This window comes from Cebus imitator, unplaced genomic scaffold (assembly GCF_001604975.1).
Source record: "Cebus imitator isolate Cc_AM_T3 unplaced genomic scaffold, Cebus_imitator-1.0 Scaffold151, whole genome shotgun sequence".
NCBI classification, from domain to species: domain Eukaryota; kingdom Metazoa; phylum Chordata; class Mammalia; order Primates; family Cebidae; genus Cebus; species Cebus imitator.
In genome coordinates, this window is record NW_016107466.1 from 1,599,571 (window position 1) to 1,616,665 (window position 17,095).

Here is a 17,095-nt window from a genome sequence, read left to right on the forward strand (position 1 = left end):
TCCCACCTGCCCCGCAGCCCCAAAGACCATGGTGTGCCCCGCGAACAAAGTACCACAATCTGGTGTCAAAAACTCGTTCCTGTGTAACACCTTTGTTGTTGTTTTTTAAGGGTTTTTTGTATCTCTATCTCCTTCCATTCTGCTGTGATCTTAGTTGTTTCTTGTCTTCTGCTAGTTTTTGAGTTTTTTTAATCTTGCTCCTCTATCTCTTTCCATTTTGATGTTAGGGTGTCAATTTTAGATCTTTCCTCACTTCCCAGCTTCTCATGTGAGCATTTATTGCTATAATTTCCATCTGGAGACTGCTTTACATGTTTCCCAGAGATTCTGGTACATTGTGTCTTTGTTCTTGTTGATTTTGAAGAACATCTCTATTTCTGCCTTCAGTCCATTGTTTATCTAGTTGACATCTAGGAGCCAGTTGTTTAGTTTCCATGAAGTTGTGTGGTTTTGAGTTAGTTTCTTAATCCTAAATTCTAATTTTATTGCACTGTGGTCTGAGAGACTGTTATGATTTCTTTTCTTTTGCATTTCTGAGGAGTGATTTACTTCCAATTATGTGGTCAATTTTAAAGTAAGTGTGATGTGGTGCTGAGAAGAATGTATATTCTGTCAATTTGGGGTGGAGAGTTCTGTAGATATCTATTAGGTCTGCTTGGTCCAGATCTGCATTCAAGTCCTAGATATTCTTGTGGATTTTCTGTCTTACTTATCTGTCTAATATTGACAGTGGAATGTTAAAGTCTCCCACATTATTGTGCAGGAGTCTAAGTCTCTTTTTAGGTCATTAAGAACTTGCTTTATGTTTCTGGGTGTTCTTGTATTTGGTGCGTATATGTTTAGGATAGTTAGCTCTTGTTGTATTGATCCTTTTACCATTATGTAATGCCCTTCTTTGTCTCTTTTGATCTTTGTTGGTGTAAAATCAGTTTTATCACAGACTAGGTTTGTAACATCTGCTCTTTTTTGCTCTCCATTTGCTTGGTAAATCTTCCTCCATCCCTTTATTTTGAGCCTCTGTGTGTCTTTGCACATGAGATGGGTCTTGACTTTGTATCCAGTTTGTCAGTCTGTGTCTTTTGATTGGGGCATTTAGGACATTTACATTTAACGCTACTATTGTTATGTGTGAATTTGATCCTGCCAATTTGTTAGTGGTTGATTGTTTTGCGCATTGGTTGATGCTGTTTCTTCATTGCATCGGTGGTCTTTACCATTTGGTTCATGTTTGCAGTGGCTGGTACTGGTTGTTCCTTTCCGTGTTTAGTGCTTCCTTCAGGAGCTCTTGTGAGGCAGATCTGGTGGCAATGAAACCTCTTAGCAATTACTTGTCCATAAAGGATTTTATTTATCTTTCAGTTATGAAGCTTAGTTTGATTGGATTTGAAAGTCTGGGTTGAAAGTTCTTTTCTTTAATGATGTTGAATATTGGCCCTCACTCTCTTCTGGCTTGTAGGGTTTCTGCTGAGAGATCCACTATGAGTCTGATGGACTTCCCTTTGTCGATGACCTGAGCTTTCTCCCCTGGCTGCCCTTAGCATTTTTTTCTTTATTTCAACCCTGGTGAATCTGATGATTATGTGCTTTGGGGTCGCTCTTCTTGTGGAATATCTTCGTGGTGTTCTCTGCATTTCCTGTGTTTGAATGTTGGCCTGCCTTGCTAGGTTGGGGAAGTTCTCCTGGATAATATCCTGAATAGTGTTTTCCAGCTTGGATTCATTCTCCCTGTCACATTCAGGTACACAAATCAAGTGTTGATTAGGCCTTTTCACATAATTCCACATTTCTTGGAGGCTTTGTTCATTTCTTTTCACTCTTTTTTCTCTGATCTTGCCTTCTCACTTTATTTCATCGAGTTGATCTTCAATCTCTGATATCCTTTCTTCTACTTGGTCACTTTAGCTATTGAAAGTTGTGTATGCTTCACCAAGTTCCTGTGCTGTGTTTTTCAGCTCCATCAAGTCGCTTATGTTCTTCTCTAAGCTGGATATTCTAGTTAGCATTTCATCTAACCTTTTCTCAAGGTTTTTAGTTTCTTTGCATTGGGTTAGAACATGTTCCTTTAGCTCAGAGAAGTTTGTTATTCACCACCTTCTGAAGCCTACTTCTGTCAGTTTGTCAAACTCTTTCTCCATCCTGCTTTGTTCCCTTGCTGGTGAGGAGCTGTGATCCCTTGGTGGAGGAGGGGCATTTTGATCTTTGATGGTGTCATCCTTTTTGCCCTGGTTTCTTCCCATCTTCATGGATTTATCTAGCTTTGATCTCAGAGGTCTGCTTGAGGAGGCAGACTTTCCTTTGTCCGCCTGCAGAGGCACTGCTGGGCTGCCACTGATTCAGTGGAGCTGCTAAGTATATTTCCTGTGTCTTTTGTTTACACTGGAAGATTAAACCCGCCTCTGCAATGGCAGCTGCCCTTTTCCCCACTGAGCTCTATTGATAGTTCCTGGTGAAGCTCAAACCCTTGTGCTGGCTAGGAAACTCTCAAGCGAGAGGGCTTCAATTTGCTGGGCTTTGTCAGGTAGGGACTCGCCGAGGTGTATCACCTAATTCCCTGCTTTCACTTCCCGTCTTTCTGGGGGGTGGGTAGCTCCTTTCTGTGGGCTTTCTCAGTGCTAGCCAATATTTCCACTTAGCTCTGTGCTGACAACCCGTGGCAGCTCTGTTCCGGTAACTTGTGGGCGCTTTTCAGTCTGGTGAACAACTCCTGTTTAGTGGGTTTCTTAGGGCTTGGGTGACTTGCAGTATCTGAACCAGAATCCTGGAGGGGGATAGCCCCTGATTCTCTGGTCAGTTGCACTTCCCGGGTGGGGCAGCACGTCACCCTGCCTCACTTTGCCCTCTTTGTGTTATACCCACTGTCCAACCAGACCCATTGAAATGAACCTGGTACCTTGTTTGGAAATGTGGAGATCATTCGGCTTCTGTGTGTCTCTCATTGGGAACTGCATTCTGGAACCGTTTCTGTTCAGCCATCTATTCCATTTGATTTTTTTAAATTATTTCAATTTCTTTGTTAAATTACTTGAATAAATTTCTGAATTGCTGTTCTCTGTTATCTTAGAGAACACTGTGTATTCTTAAAACTGTTATTTTAAATTCTTGGTCAAAGAACTCACATATTGCTATCTTATTATGGTCAGTGATGGTCAGTGACTTTTTTTGTTTTGTTTTGTTTCGTTTTGTTTTTGTGGGGGTGAGGTCATGGTTCCTAGCTGGCTGTTGTTTCTCATGATGTAGGGCTGTGTCTTTGCATTGAAGGACTAGTTATATATTCCAGTCTTCTCTGTCTGCTTTGATTTTTTTTCCTTCTATACATTAGAGGTTGATTTAGCCGATATTAAAGATGCAACTGGAAAACACACACACACACACACACACACACACACACACACACAGAGTACAGTACACTTGTAATCTGTGCTTTTTCCAAAGAGGTTTTTGTGAACTTCAATATTTAAATGAGAAAGAGCAAGCAGGAGAGGAAGAAATGATAGGGAGGTTAGGCAGTGAGTCAAATGGTTACATTCTCATGAAGCTCTAATTAGCATCTGCAAATCTACATTTTACATATGAAAAGAGAATAGAGGAAAAAAATAATTATGCATTGTCTCACACTCAGTATATCTACATTTTACATAAGATAAAGTAAACATATAAAAAGAAGAAGTAAAGGAAATGAGGCTATGACATGTAGCTGTAAAATTACAGCTGTTTGAGAACAAAAAGATACAGCATTGATTACTCAGTTCCCAAGCTTAACTATCTCCTTGGCATAGTGAGTTTCATGTCCCAAGATTCTGGTTTTCTTTCTAATTTTTCCCCATTCTTCAAAATCTTTCAGCAAAAGCATTGCAGACAAAATACATATATATGTTATTTGCAGCTATTCTTTTGTGCTTTTAGGATTATAAATTTGTCTTTGACCTTTGAGAGATTATATATATAGTCTTTATGCTTCTTCTCTTTTTTAATCCTGATTTGGGTAACTTTTGTTTTTTAGCTCTCTAAAACTTTTAAAAACCATTATGTACTTGGCACCTCTGTTTACTTCCTTTCTTAAAATTTTTTTTTATTCCACCTTATTCCTCTGTTTTGCAATCTTCAGTTTCTTTTGCATTGCATTGCAACCAGCCTAAGGGGAATGTTCTTACAAGCAGGTACAATGTGAAAGCATTTTATCCCATAGCATTTTCTGCTATGGAGAAACCCAAGATCTGATGTAAAAATGGGACCCTTGATTTTTGGGGGATCTGTGTTCTGCCTTCCAGCTGTGCTTGCTTCTCACATATTTAAATATTAGTCCCTAAAATACACATGTTTCCTTCCCGTATTCACCACAGGGCTCCACCAAGAAACTGGTATTCTAATTAAGAAACAAGCTAAGTTTGAGTGCCAAAATATAAGTTTCTGTTATTTAGCTGACTCCCCTCAAACACTTTTTTACAAAAAAATTTACATCTTTAGAAAGGTTTCTGCTTGGAATTGGTGTCTGCCTGTGTACATTAGAAACTCATGGCATTGTTTTACATTTGTAAGTAATAACTTTTTTGAGGTACTTTTCCTGAATATCTCAACTGAACTTTTATTTATACCGCTGTTATTTCCTTGGTTTGAGCAAATGATGGTACAATATTCAGCCTTAATATATTGGTTCTGTGCTTTGAGATATAAATTTTCTACATTATATTGCTTAGGATTTGCCTCTTTAGAAATTCAGATTCAGGGTTGCCTACCAAGCAGTTATTTGGGACAGAAAACAGATTGATAGTCTAAAGTGTAGAAGAAAAACTTTGAAAACTGGCAAATGAACTAACTTATAAAGCTGTAAGATCTATGTCTATATATTTTTATGTGTCTCATGTCTGTGATATTGCACTACCAAAAGATATAAAAGAGCTGTAATTAATTGGCTTAAAAATAAAAGGAAGCACTTAAATGAAATATTTAATCAAAAACACAAAAGCTAGCTCAAATGCCTTTTAGGTCACGCAATTTAAGTACTCTTTGGTTAACGAGACAGTTTTAAAACTATTGGTAAGATAAAATATAAGACTTCAGAATTTAATTTAGGCATTTGATCTGAATTAGGCAGGTCAGATTTTGTCTGCTGGATAGTTTAAGGTTATAAACTACTTCTGTGATATTTTTGATAATTGTTTGTCTGGATTAGAGCCATTAGATTCTAGACTGTAAAAACAAATGGCCATGATAAGGCCTAGTGACACGTGGCATTCCACTGGGTCCCACTCTGCCTCCTGGCTATGCTGGGAAGGGTCAGGCCTTATCTGCAGCTCTGTCCTTTGTCCTAATTATGAATCTGCATCTGATTCATAATTAAAATTGCTTACCTCCTAGTTTTTTCACTAAATATAACTTAATCTTATAACAAATGTATGTAATTAAGACAACTACATATAAGTTACAAAATGCTTCATTTAAAATATATAAGGAAAGTAGGATGTGTTTTTAGTAAAAAATAATAATAATAAGGCATCATGGTAATGTGGTTTCGTTAAAGTACAGTAAATTTGCCTAGAGTCTTTATTTAAACTAAAGGAATAAAAAAATGATAGATGAAACCAAATGGATATAAAAGGTGGGGGGGGGGGAAGTAAATTTATATATAGGCAAGATGATTTCTGAGTATAAGGAAAAGTTATAACCACCTGCAATAAACCTTGACCTTCTGCTACCAAATCCCAAAATGAAACACCAAACCAGCTCCTCGCCTGAAGATGGGGTCCAAGCTGAAAACTTCACTATGTCAGATGCAGGAAACTAGCCTTCCTTATTGGAAGTCAATAAAAACTCTCAGAAAAAAAAGTTCTGCAGCAAAATAAACCTCACCTCTCAAACAAAATTTTTTGGGAGATCCAGATCTCTGGAAGGAGAAGCTCCTAAATCTCTACAAATTGTCCAATTGATCAGAGCCATAAAGAGCTCTACCTGATGCCAGGGCCCAGATAGGAGAGTTGTTGCAGGCCACAGACCAACTCCACTCAGAATATCCCTTTGTGGTTACCAAGAAGTAAACAAAAATATCACTGAGGAAGGTGTCTCAGTTGATTAGAGGTTTATTTAGCCAAGGTTGAGGATGCGCTGTGATCTATGATATTTTTTCCTGTGTTAGTTTTTATTTGGGTATGTTTGCTTTGAGATTCTTTAAAATTTACATATTAAGTATTTTATATTTTGTCCTACTAGATCATTGCCTCCTTTTTGGCAATAGATAGTGCCTATAACTCAGGTTTGCCTTGCCTACAGCAAATGATTACAGCCCTGTTGGTCCAGAATGAGAAAGGCCCTTAAGGGGATAACAGGAAGTGTGGAAAGGCTAGCTAAGGATTTGTGCTCAGGGAAATGTGAAAGGTACATCCCACAACATGTTGCTGCTAAATAACCACTTCGATTCAGTGTCTCCTTTGTCCCAGTTGTGAATCCAAATGAGGAAAGTCAGTCCTACCTCCCCTCTTTGTCACTTGCTGGCCTCAAAACTATGTCTTCTTTCATGCACTTTTGATGCTTCTCATGGTCCAAGGCCTGGGTAGGTCTTCTTCCAAAGAACGTATGATGAGAAAGCTAGTTGAACATCTGAACCCGACTTTTTCCAGAGTAGAAACTGAATTGGGGGAAACTTTTGCTTGCCTGGTACCAGGCGTGTTGGGGGAAGGGTATTGTGGATATGAAAACTTAATTCTCTTACCATGTGGTCAAAGGTTTTTTCACTTCTTTGTGGCTCCAGAAACTCACTCATCCTCATATTTGAGTTTTGGGATGTTGCTGGTTATAATCTCAACATAACTTATGTATACATTTTTTTCAACATATATATATATACTTTTTTTTTTTTTTTTTTTTTTTTTTTTTTTTTTTTTTTTTTTTTTTTTTTTTTTTTTTTTTGGTTTTCCGTGATGGAGGAGTAAAACCTGCTTGTGCCTATACCACCATTTTGGAACCAGTGGTCCCTTATAGATTTCTAAATAATTCTACTTGCTCACCTACCTAAAATTAAGTAAATAGACTCATATGTAATTGGTAATTTTCACTTTATAAAGCAGGTGGTTGTTGAGCTTAGCAGACTGGAACATTACTTTCTGTAAAATAAATGAGTTATGTATGAGAAATTTGGAGCAAGCCTTTTCTTTGCTAGTCTTTCAACTTCTTTAGTATCCATTAAAAAGGTATTATGAGCTATACTTGACCCACTTTAGTTGTTTTCTGTCAAGTGAAATAAGTTAAGCAAAGTGAATACTGCAAAATTCTGCCTAAGAGAAGTTGTGAATATTAGAAGCTAAATATCGAAAAGGTCAAAACTTAATTTTAGTTTCAAACATTTTGGAACACTGTATAAGTCAAGTCAAATGATAACGAGCACAATTTTCTATATGGCTAATTTTAATAAGACCATTTTTCCACTTCTTTTGTGAAATTAGGATTCCAAAGAAAGGAATATTTACTTATCACATTTCATATGCTCAACATCATTAGCTATTTTGCATAAGATACTTTGTTTCTATAACTATTGTCAACAACAAATATTCTTACATTTGAATTAATCAAAACTTTTTGAGTTGAGAGTGTCAGAAATAACTTAGATTAACTTGGGAATAAAGGTAAGTTAATTTTTTGGCTTACATAATGACAGGGAAGGCAATGTAAAACTAAGCTTTTAGGGTTTCATAAAAGAAGCTGAGACCTGAAAGCCAGTAGCAACTCTGTTAAGAGTAAAAGGAAAAGTAAATTTTGAAAAATATTAGATATTCTTGGAATCTATGTAGGTTGAGACCCAAGTTTGGAATATGGAATAAACCAAGGAAATTTCTGAAAGTCAGAGAGCAATAGGCTTAGTGTTTTTTGTATCAGGAACGTTCCTCTAGAAAACCACTTGTATCTTGTCAAGATGCAGCTACCTCTGCCAATTAATAGACACCACCAACAAGTCAGCAAATACATTTTTTGCAGTTACTCTGTGTATTATACACTCTGTACTGACAATGGGAGAGTAGCATCCAATTAGACTAGCTTAGAAATTGGCCACCTCTCCTATGGGGTTTTTCTCATAGAAGCATTCTGACTCTCTGGAAGATTAGGTAAAAAGAGGAATTCCTCAGAGGAGCAAAGGCGAGGAGCCTAGAAAACTCCAAACAAGAGCTATCCACCAGAGCTATCTCCCTTTAACTAGGAATTTTCTCTCTGTTTTGGCAGTATTATTTCTTATATGTCTTTTTTCATGTCAGGAAGAAAGACTTTCATCAAATTCCAAACATATAAATTCATCACCAAAGGGAAATATTTAACTCTTTTATGTCTCTTTATAAATTCTGAGAACCTCTTGGATTATGAGTATCAAAATTACAAGCCCATCTCTGATTTCAGGAGAGTTCCCATTTGACATAAAGCTAAAAATATTAGCTTTACACAGTCACGCAAATATTTATTTTATTCAAGATAGTATTGGATTTAGCAAAGATTAATATTTGTATAGTTATAAGGATGCTAGTTATTAGAGCTGTTATTGAAATTCAACAGTGTATGGTTATTTTTCAACTGAATCATTCTATCATCCAACTTCTCTATGAAAAGGAAATATGGTCACATTAGCTACTTAATGTGCCATACCTAAATATTTGATGAAACAATGGAAAATTTATATATTTTCAAAAATAAAATGGAATAATGATTTTAATCAAAGCTTCAGATATAAACTATTTTTTTTATCTGAGCATGTAAAATACCTGATTAAAAATTTCTATTCAGCTTATTTTTAATGAAATTAGCCTGATTTGGAAAAAAAAAAAAGTCCTCTAGGAAATATTAAGTATTGCCTTGATTTTTCAAATAATGTCTAAAATAGTCTTGCTATGACCTTTAATTATTTGGGGGTTATTTTTCAAACAGAAAATGTCATTCCAGTGATTAGATAACACTATCAAAGTAATAAATACTTAGGCAGAAATTTGTATGGCAAATTATATAATAGTGTGCTTCTTAGTCCACTTTCATTGCCATAAATGAAAGCCTGAGGGTGGATAATTTATAAAGCAAAAAGGTTTATTTGGGTCACAGTTCTGCAGGCTGTACAGGAAGCATGGTGCTGGTACCTGGTGAGGGCCTCAAGGCACTTCCACTCCTAATGGAAAGGGAAGGGGAGCTGGCATGTGCAGAGACCACATTGCAAGACAGGAAGCCAGAAAGATTGATGAGGGAAGTGCCAGACTCCTTTACACAACCAGCTCTCACAGAAACTATGAGGATGATGTGAGGATAGCACCAAGAAATTAATGAGGGATTCACCACCTTGAGGTGAATTAAGGCCAACTCTCATTAAGGCCCACCTGCAACACTGAGAATCAAATTTCTACATGAAGTTTGGAGGGTCAAATGTCCGAACTACAGCAGTCATGAAGTAGGTATTTCCATGTACATAATAAAAAAGCCCTGCATTTTAGGAAGAATTGAATGCAGGAGCAAAGAAACAAGCATGAAGATGGAATAGTTAAAACAACAGGTTAGAATTGCCATTATTGTATGAGAAATGACTGGAAGCCAGGTGTAAGATGTATCAGTGTAGAAGACATCGGGGTTTTAAAGAATCAATTTATACATAACTTTAGGAAGTAAAAATCAGTTAAAAAAAAAAAGATGAGGATAAGAAAATACAATAGGATTTAAAATTTTGTCCTCTATCTACCTAGTATCCTTGTTGCGCTTTCTTAGGAACTATGTGGGTTATAGTAGCTAGCTAGCCAGACATGAGGAAGGCTGAAGCCTCCCCCCTCCAATCAGGAATGTCAGGCAACCATCAAGTGATAGTCAGATGGTTGTTATACCGTCTGTCTAAAATAATAACTGGTCACAAACAGCATCAGGGAAAAGTAGTCTCCCAATACATAGAAGAAAAAAAAAAAAAAAAAAAAAACAATAAAACAAAAAAAAAAAAAAAAAAAAAACAGAAACTGGTGATCAGCAACTTCCTGATAAGATCTCAGGAATTAGGTGAGTGGACTCAAGCATGTGCACTAAGAAGAAAAATGGTGGAGTTTAATTGGTACATGACCTTCTGAGAACATTTGACTGGTAAGGGAAGAATGCCTCAAGTGAGCATGCGTACAACTCTTGTAAAACACACTGCACATGTGACCCCTCTCAAGAGCTGGAAAGCCACTGTGCATGCAGGCAGCTTACCCCAAAGGAAGACTCAGGGGAGAAGTGATGCATACCCCGGAAGAATAACAACTTGGAAAACTCTAAGTCAAACGTCAAACTACATACGTGAGTCTCTCAAGTCACACACTTGGCCCTCTTCCAAGTGTACTTTACTTCCTTTTATTCCTTCCCTAAAACATTTTAATAAACTTTCACTCCTGTTCTAAAACTTGCCTCAGTCTCTCACTCTACCTTTTGTTCTCTTGGTCAAATCCTTTTGTCTGAGGCAGCAAGAATTGAGGTTGTTGCAGACTCATGGGAATTTACCACTGGTAACATGTGCTGATGCCTTTTCTTTAGATTAGATAAGATTTAGCCTGCAACTCCTATATGTTATTGAAAATTCTAACACCTGCATGCAATTGATTTAATGGGATCATGCTGACATTTAGCCATAAAGCTTCCCAACAGGAAAGCTACTTTCCTGGAATGGTATACATTCTACTTATTCTACTTTTTTACAATCAGAAGAATCACAGACTGTCAGAAATAGTCTGACTATACCCCAAGAAGTGTTGCTAAAGTTGAAGTTTATTGCTTCACATCACAGTCAATACGGTTTCCCTCCTAAGTTTTAATTACCTCTTGGCTTCATTTGAAGTGTTCTTCATACTGACTATCAGAACTTCTGTACTGCTCATTTCCCATCCTTATACACTTTCCATACCCCTTGCCTTTTCCACATATAGGTTGGCTCATTTTGATTTGTCTTTCGGTAAGATACATTTCTTTTCAATAAAAGTCTTTCCTTCTCCTCTTTGCTCACATCTAAGTGATGTCATGCCTATAAACCCCAATCTGTGCTTCAGTTGCTATAATCAGCTTCCTTCATAACAGAGGACCCTCTCTCTGAAACTAAAGCTCCAGAGAGACTTTTCTACTGCTGAAGCTGAGGCTGTTTGATTGTTTTATTACACCATTTCTGTTCTTTTCCATTTCCTACTTACCCATGCAGCAAGACTCTATTTCTGTGCTCTCCTTGCAGTGAATCGTGAAGTTGTAACTGAATTCTGGCCTTGGAATAAAGGTGAAAGTGGCTGTTATACAACAGCACAACAACAACTGAAACAACGCATTCTATAATCCTTCGTGATCTTTCTCCCACTCTGCTGGCCTAATGCAGGGGAGCTAGTGGAGGACCCCAAATCTCTTGGTGATGTCAGATTTAAAAGACAGAAGATATAGGGGTCCTTGCTGACTTGAATTGCACTATGAAAGTGGAGAGAAATAAACTTCCCCAGTATTATGGCACTGAGCTTTTAGATTTGCTACCAACAGTTATTTCTGTGAATTACATAGCTGAGCACAACTCGGCCAGCAGCCTGGAGTTAGACCTGAAGTTGCTGTTAGACCCCGCACAACTTACTGAACTTGTGTGAACCTTAGCTAAGTTAGCTGAAAAATAAGAAGTAAAGAAAGATAACATTTACTCTTTGAGCTTATGGTGATGTTATGGACTGAATGTTTGTGTCACCTTAATCTACCGTCCCCGCTACTCCATGGTATTGGGAAGACGGGCCTTTGGGAAATAGGTTTACATGAAGATGAGGCCCTGATTATGGCATTATTGGCCATATGAGAAAAAGAAGAGAGCGCAGATCTTTATTTTTTCTCCACCATGTGAGAACACAGGAAGAAGACAGCCATCTGAAAGCCAGGAAGAGAATGCTCCCCAAGAATCAAATCAGCCAGTAGCTTTGTCTTAGCCTCCTAACTTCCCACACTCTACAACTGTGAGAAACAAATGTCTGTTATTTAAGCCATCCACTCTATGGTAGTTTGATATGGCAACTTGAACTAAGAGGACAAATAAATAATACCTCATTTTGCTAATAATATTTAGCAAGAGGCCTAGAACCTAGAACAGGTTATCAAATGTTAGTTTTCTTCATCCATTCTGCTTTCCTTTGTAAATATTCATTACAGACTTCCTGAAATAAGAGTCAAGAATATTTACTTTATTTTTCTTTAAAATTTAAGAATTTACCACCACTCATAATTTACACTCGTGGTTATATTTTTTCTCATTCCTTGCCACTGCCCTATTGCTTTTTATTTTTAATTTTGAAAGTAGACTAGGTAGTAAAATTAATGGAAAAAATTAAAAATATCTCTCAACTAGTCACTCATGAATAATAAAGTATCTTATAATCAACATTATAACTTTTATCAAGAGAAAGGTACTTTATTAAACATTTTGCATAATCCGCATTGAAAAAACTATTTCAGGATAACATGGGACGGTGGGTGCTATCACCTTGGTTTTCCTGATGCACCTGAACTCTTAAAGATGGGAAGGTTTAGAGAGTAGACATGCTGATTAAATTTAGCTAAGCATAGTTTTTGCACTGGGAAAAAAAATTATTACTGCCTTTTTACTTTTTATTCCATTGGACTGTGAGTAACTTGTAGATCAGTGCTATTCTTTACAAGATTGTCAAAGGAATGAGTAAGTGATAGAAATATAAATTTATACTTTGTTTCCCGTTTCTCTGGCTCCCATGTAACTGCATTTTAAAAAATGCTAATAAATTTGATTTCTAGAAAAATTTTAGGTGTACAGAAAAATTGTGAAGATAGTAAAGGAAGTTCCCATACTCTAAATCCAGTTTACTTACTATTGAACTCTTCAATTATTATAGCATAGTTCTCACTATTAATAAATCAATATTGGTACATTGTTATTAAATAAGACCCACAGTTTATCTAAATTTTCTCAGTTTTTCGCTGTTTTTCTTTATGTGTTTCAAGACTCCATCTAGGATACCATGCTACACTTAGTATAAATCATCTCTCTCCTTAGGCTCATCTTCACTATAACAGTTTATCATACTTTCCTTGTTTATGATTATCTTAATTTTAGGGAGTACTGGTCAGGATATTTTATGGAGTGTTCATTAAGTTGGATTTGTCTGATGCTTTTACTATGATTAGATTGTGATTATGGGTTATCGAGGGAAAGACAACGGAGATTGTCATTTCACCACATCATGTTGAGGATGCATACTAACAATCTTATCACCATTGATGTTAAACTTTCTCACATGGCTGATATTTCTCCTTTATAAAGTTATTACCTTCTCTTTTCATACTGTATTCTTATAAAAGAAGACACTCTATATAGCACATACATGAGTGGAGAATTATGCTCTATCCCTTTTAGGACAGAATATCTACATAAATTATCTATATTCTGCATGAGAGATTTGACTTTTGTGCCCCATTTATAATGAATTAGTATTCAATCACCTATTTGTAGTTCTAGATTCATAAATATTGCTTTACTACTGTGGGTTATTATTCTATCCTACTGTATTTGTTTTATTGCCTAAATTGTTCCAGCTTTGGCCATCTAATACTTTTTGAGTTGAATCTTAAGTACCTTTGTTATACTTCCCACCATAGTGTCTTGTTTTTTGTTGTCTTTTTAGTAATTCTTTACATTTGTCACTACAAAATGCTATAGGCTCATCTTGAATATTTTTTGTTCCAGTCCTAGAATTAGTAATTATTTTTCATAGTTAGCTGACAATTACGTGGTTGCTTTATAGTGTCAATGGTCTGTGTACTTAAGTGTGTTTTTGTGATCGCTGGTAAAGGTCTTTCCTTTTCACATTCATCACTCCCTTCAGGGCATTTTATAAGGCAGGTCTGGTAGACAAATATTTGCTTGTCTGAAAAATGTATTTTTCCCCTTTGGTTATATATCTTAGTTTGTCTGGATATGAAATTCTTGGCTGGAGTTTCTTTTCTTTAAGGATCCTGAATATACACCTTCAGTCTCTTCTGGCTTATCGCATTTCTGTTGAGCCTTGTGGGAATATATTTTAACTGATCTGTCCTTTCTCTCTAACTGCATTTAGTATTTGTTCTTTCATGACCACATTGGAGAATGTAATGACTGTGTGTCTTGGGGGGTGGTCGTGTTCTGTAAGTATCTGGTAGGAGTTCTTTCCATTTACTGAATATGAACGTTGGCCTTTCTAGCCAGGTTGGGGAAGTTTCCATGGGCAATATCCTGAAATATGTTTTTCAAGTCGCTTGCTCTCTCTTGTTCTCTCTCTCTCTCTCTTTCGGACACCAATAATGAAATAAATAAATTTTATTATTTAAAAGTCATGGAGTTTTTTGAAACATTCCATTGTTATTCCTTTAATATCCATAGGGCCATTAATAATCCGTCCCCCTTTCAGTTCTGATATTTGTGACTTGTATCTTTTCCTTTTTGTTCTTGGTTAGCCAACTTTAACACTTATCAATTTTATTTATCTTTTCAAAGAATCAACTTTTAGGTTAGCTTATTTCTTTTACTGTTTTCTGTTCATTAATATCTTTTATTTCTGCTCTAACTTTTATTGTTTTCTGCATGTTTTAGGTCTAGTTTTTGCTAGTTTTCTAAAGTGGAAACATTTGCATTATTTATTTTAGATCTTTCTTCTTATCTAATATGTGCATTGGATGCAATAAATTTCCCTCTAATATCTAATTTTATTATAGCTCACAAATTTTGATAAGTTGTAAATTGATTTTCATTTTGTTCTATATTAGTTCACAAATGTCTAGTATGTTTATATATGATGTGAAAATTGTATTGAATATGATATATTAACATACCTTAAGACTTTTCCAGTTATCTTTCTCTTTTTTATTTTTAGATTAATTCCATTACAGCCTAAAAACATACTTTGTATAACTTCTTTCTTTTAAGTTTGTTAATGTGTGTTTTATTTACCATAATATGTTCTATGATGCCGAATATTACCTGAGAAGATTGGGAGAAATGTGTATTCTGTTATTGCTGAATGGAATATCCCAATAAATGTTAACTAGATTAAGTTGATTGATAGTGTTGGACAAGCCAGCTAATCCCTTACTGAAAGAGATATGTTGAAGTCTTCAACTATAATACTGTATTTGTCTATTTATCCTAACAATTCTAACAGTTTTCATCTCACATATTTTAATACTCTGATATTAGGTACATACGCCTTTAGGATTGTAATGCCTTTTTGGAGCATTGAACTTTGTGGATAATTGAATTATTATATTACTGATATATTTATCCCTGGCAATTTTCCATGTCCTGAGATTTGCTTTCTGTGCAACTAATACAGATACTCCTGCTTTATTTGATCAGCGTTAGAATGAAATTTCTTTCTTTATCCACTTACACTTAACATATCCTAATATTTGTATTTAAATTTGTTTCTTAAAAACAATATATAAGCTGGATGCTGTGGCTCATGTCTATAATCCCAGCACTTTGGGAGGCTGAGGTGGGCGAATCACCTGAGGTCTGGAGTTCAAGACCAGCCTGACCAACATGAAGAAACGCCATCTCTCTAAAAATGCAAAATTAGCCATGCCTGGTGGCACATCCCTGTAATCCCAGCTACTCTGGAGGCTGAGGCAAGAGAATCACTTGAACCCAAGAGGCAGACGTTGCGGTGAGCGGAGATCGTGCCATTGCACACTAGCCTGGGCAACAAGAGTAAAATTCTGTATTAAAAAAAAGAAGAAACACCATAATATAATACAGTTGGCTATTCTCATTCCCTTGGCTGTCTTTTAATTAGTATTTTTATATTATCTATATAATAAGTGACTATTGACATATTTGGATTAATATCTATCATATTTTTAGCTATTTCTGATTTGTTGCACTTCTTTCTTTCCAGCCCTAAACTTTTAATGTTATCTCTGCTTCTAATTAATCATTTTATATGATTCTATTTAATTTCTTAGCATATCAAGATATTTTCTTTTATTTTAGTCATTACCCTGGAGTTTAGAGTATACATTTTAACCAAGCCTATCTTCATATGAAATATTAACTCTTCACATGAAAAAATATATTTTATCTTCTTTCATCTATTATTTTCAGATGCTTCTTTTTTATTATGTAGATTTAACTTTCAGATACTTTTTATTTAAATCTTCCCTAAAGAACTTTTTGAAAAATTTTTTGCGGGACAGTTCTACAGGGGATGAATTCCCTCAATTTTTGTTTGTCATTTCTATTTCCCCTTCCCTTTTGAAGGATAATTTTATTGGTATAGAATTCTAGGTTGAAGGCTTGTTTTTCTCCCAAAACTTTAAATATTTAATTCTGCTCTTTTTTTGCTGGTATAGCTTCTGAAGACACATTCCGTGTAATGGTTATTCATTTAACTCTATAGATAAGTAAATGGTTTATTCTCTGTCTTCTGTCACAATGTTACCTTTGTCTTTGGTTTCTATAGTTTGCATATGATAGGACTCTTTTGTAAAAAATTTTCTTAGTGTTTTCTGAGTTTACTAAATCTGTAGTTTGTTGTTTGCCATTCATTTTGAAAAATTCAGTCATTATTACTTAAATATGTCTTCTGCTATGTTCTTTGGTTTCCTGCTTCTGCTATTCCAATTGCATATCTGTTCTACATTTTGAGATAATCCCACTGTTCTTGGGTCTCTACTCTTTATTTAATTGCATGTTGGAGGGTTTCTACTGGGTTATCTCAAGCACTCTGATTCATCTCTCTGTCATATGCATTCTACTGATAATTCTATGAAAGTTCTAATTTCCATGTTTTCTTCTGATTTTTAGCTTTTCTTTGAAATCTTATTATACTTTCCATCTCTCTGAATGCCTGCTGTTACTTCTTATCCCTAGTTCTTTCTTTACACTGTATATTCATTTTTTTCTTTTATGTAGCTCTTTTTTACATATTTGTCAAGCACCTATTATGCCAAACAATGTACCAGGTACTAAGGGTATGGAGAAAATGATCTATACACATCTCACTCTAGTATAATTCATTTTTCTGTGTGTGTGTGTGTGTGTGTGTGTGTGTGTGTGTGTGTCTGTGTGCGTGCACGTGCACACACACAAGCATTGTGTATTCCAGAT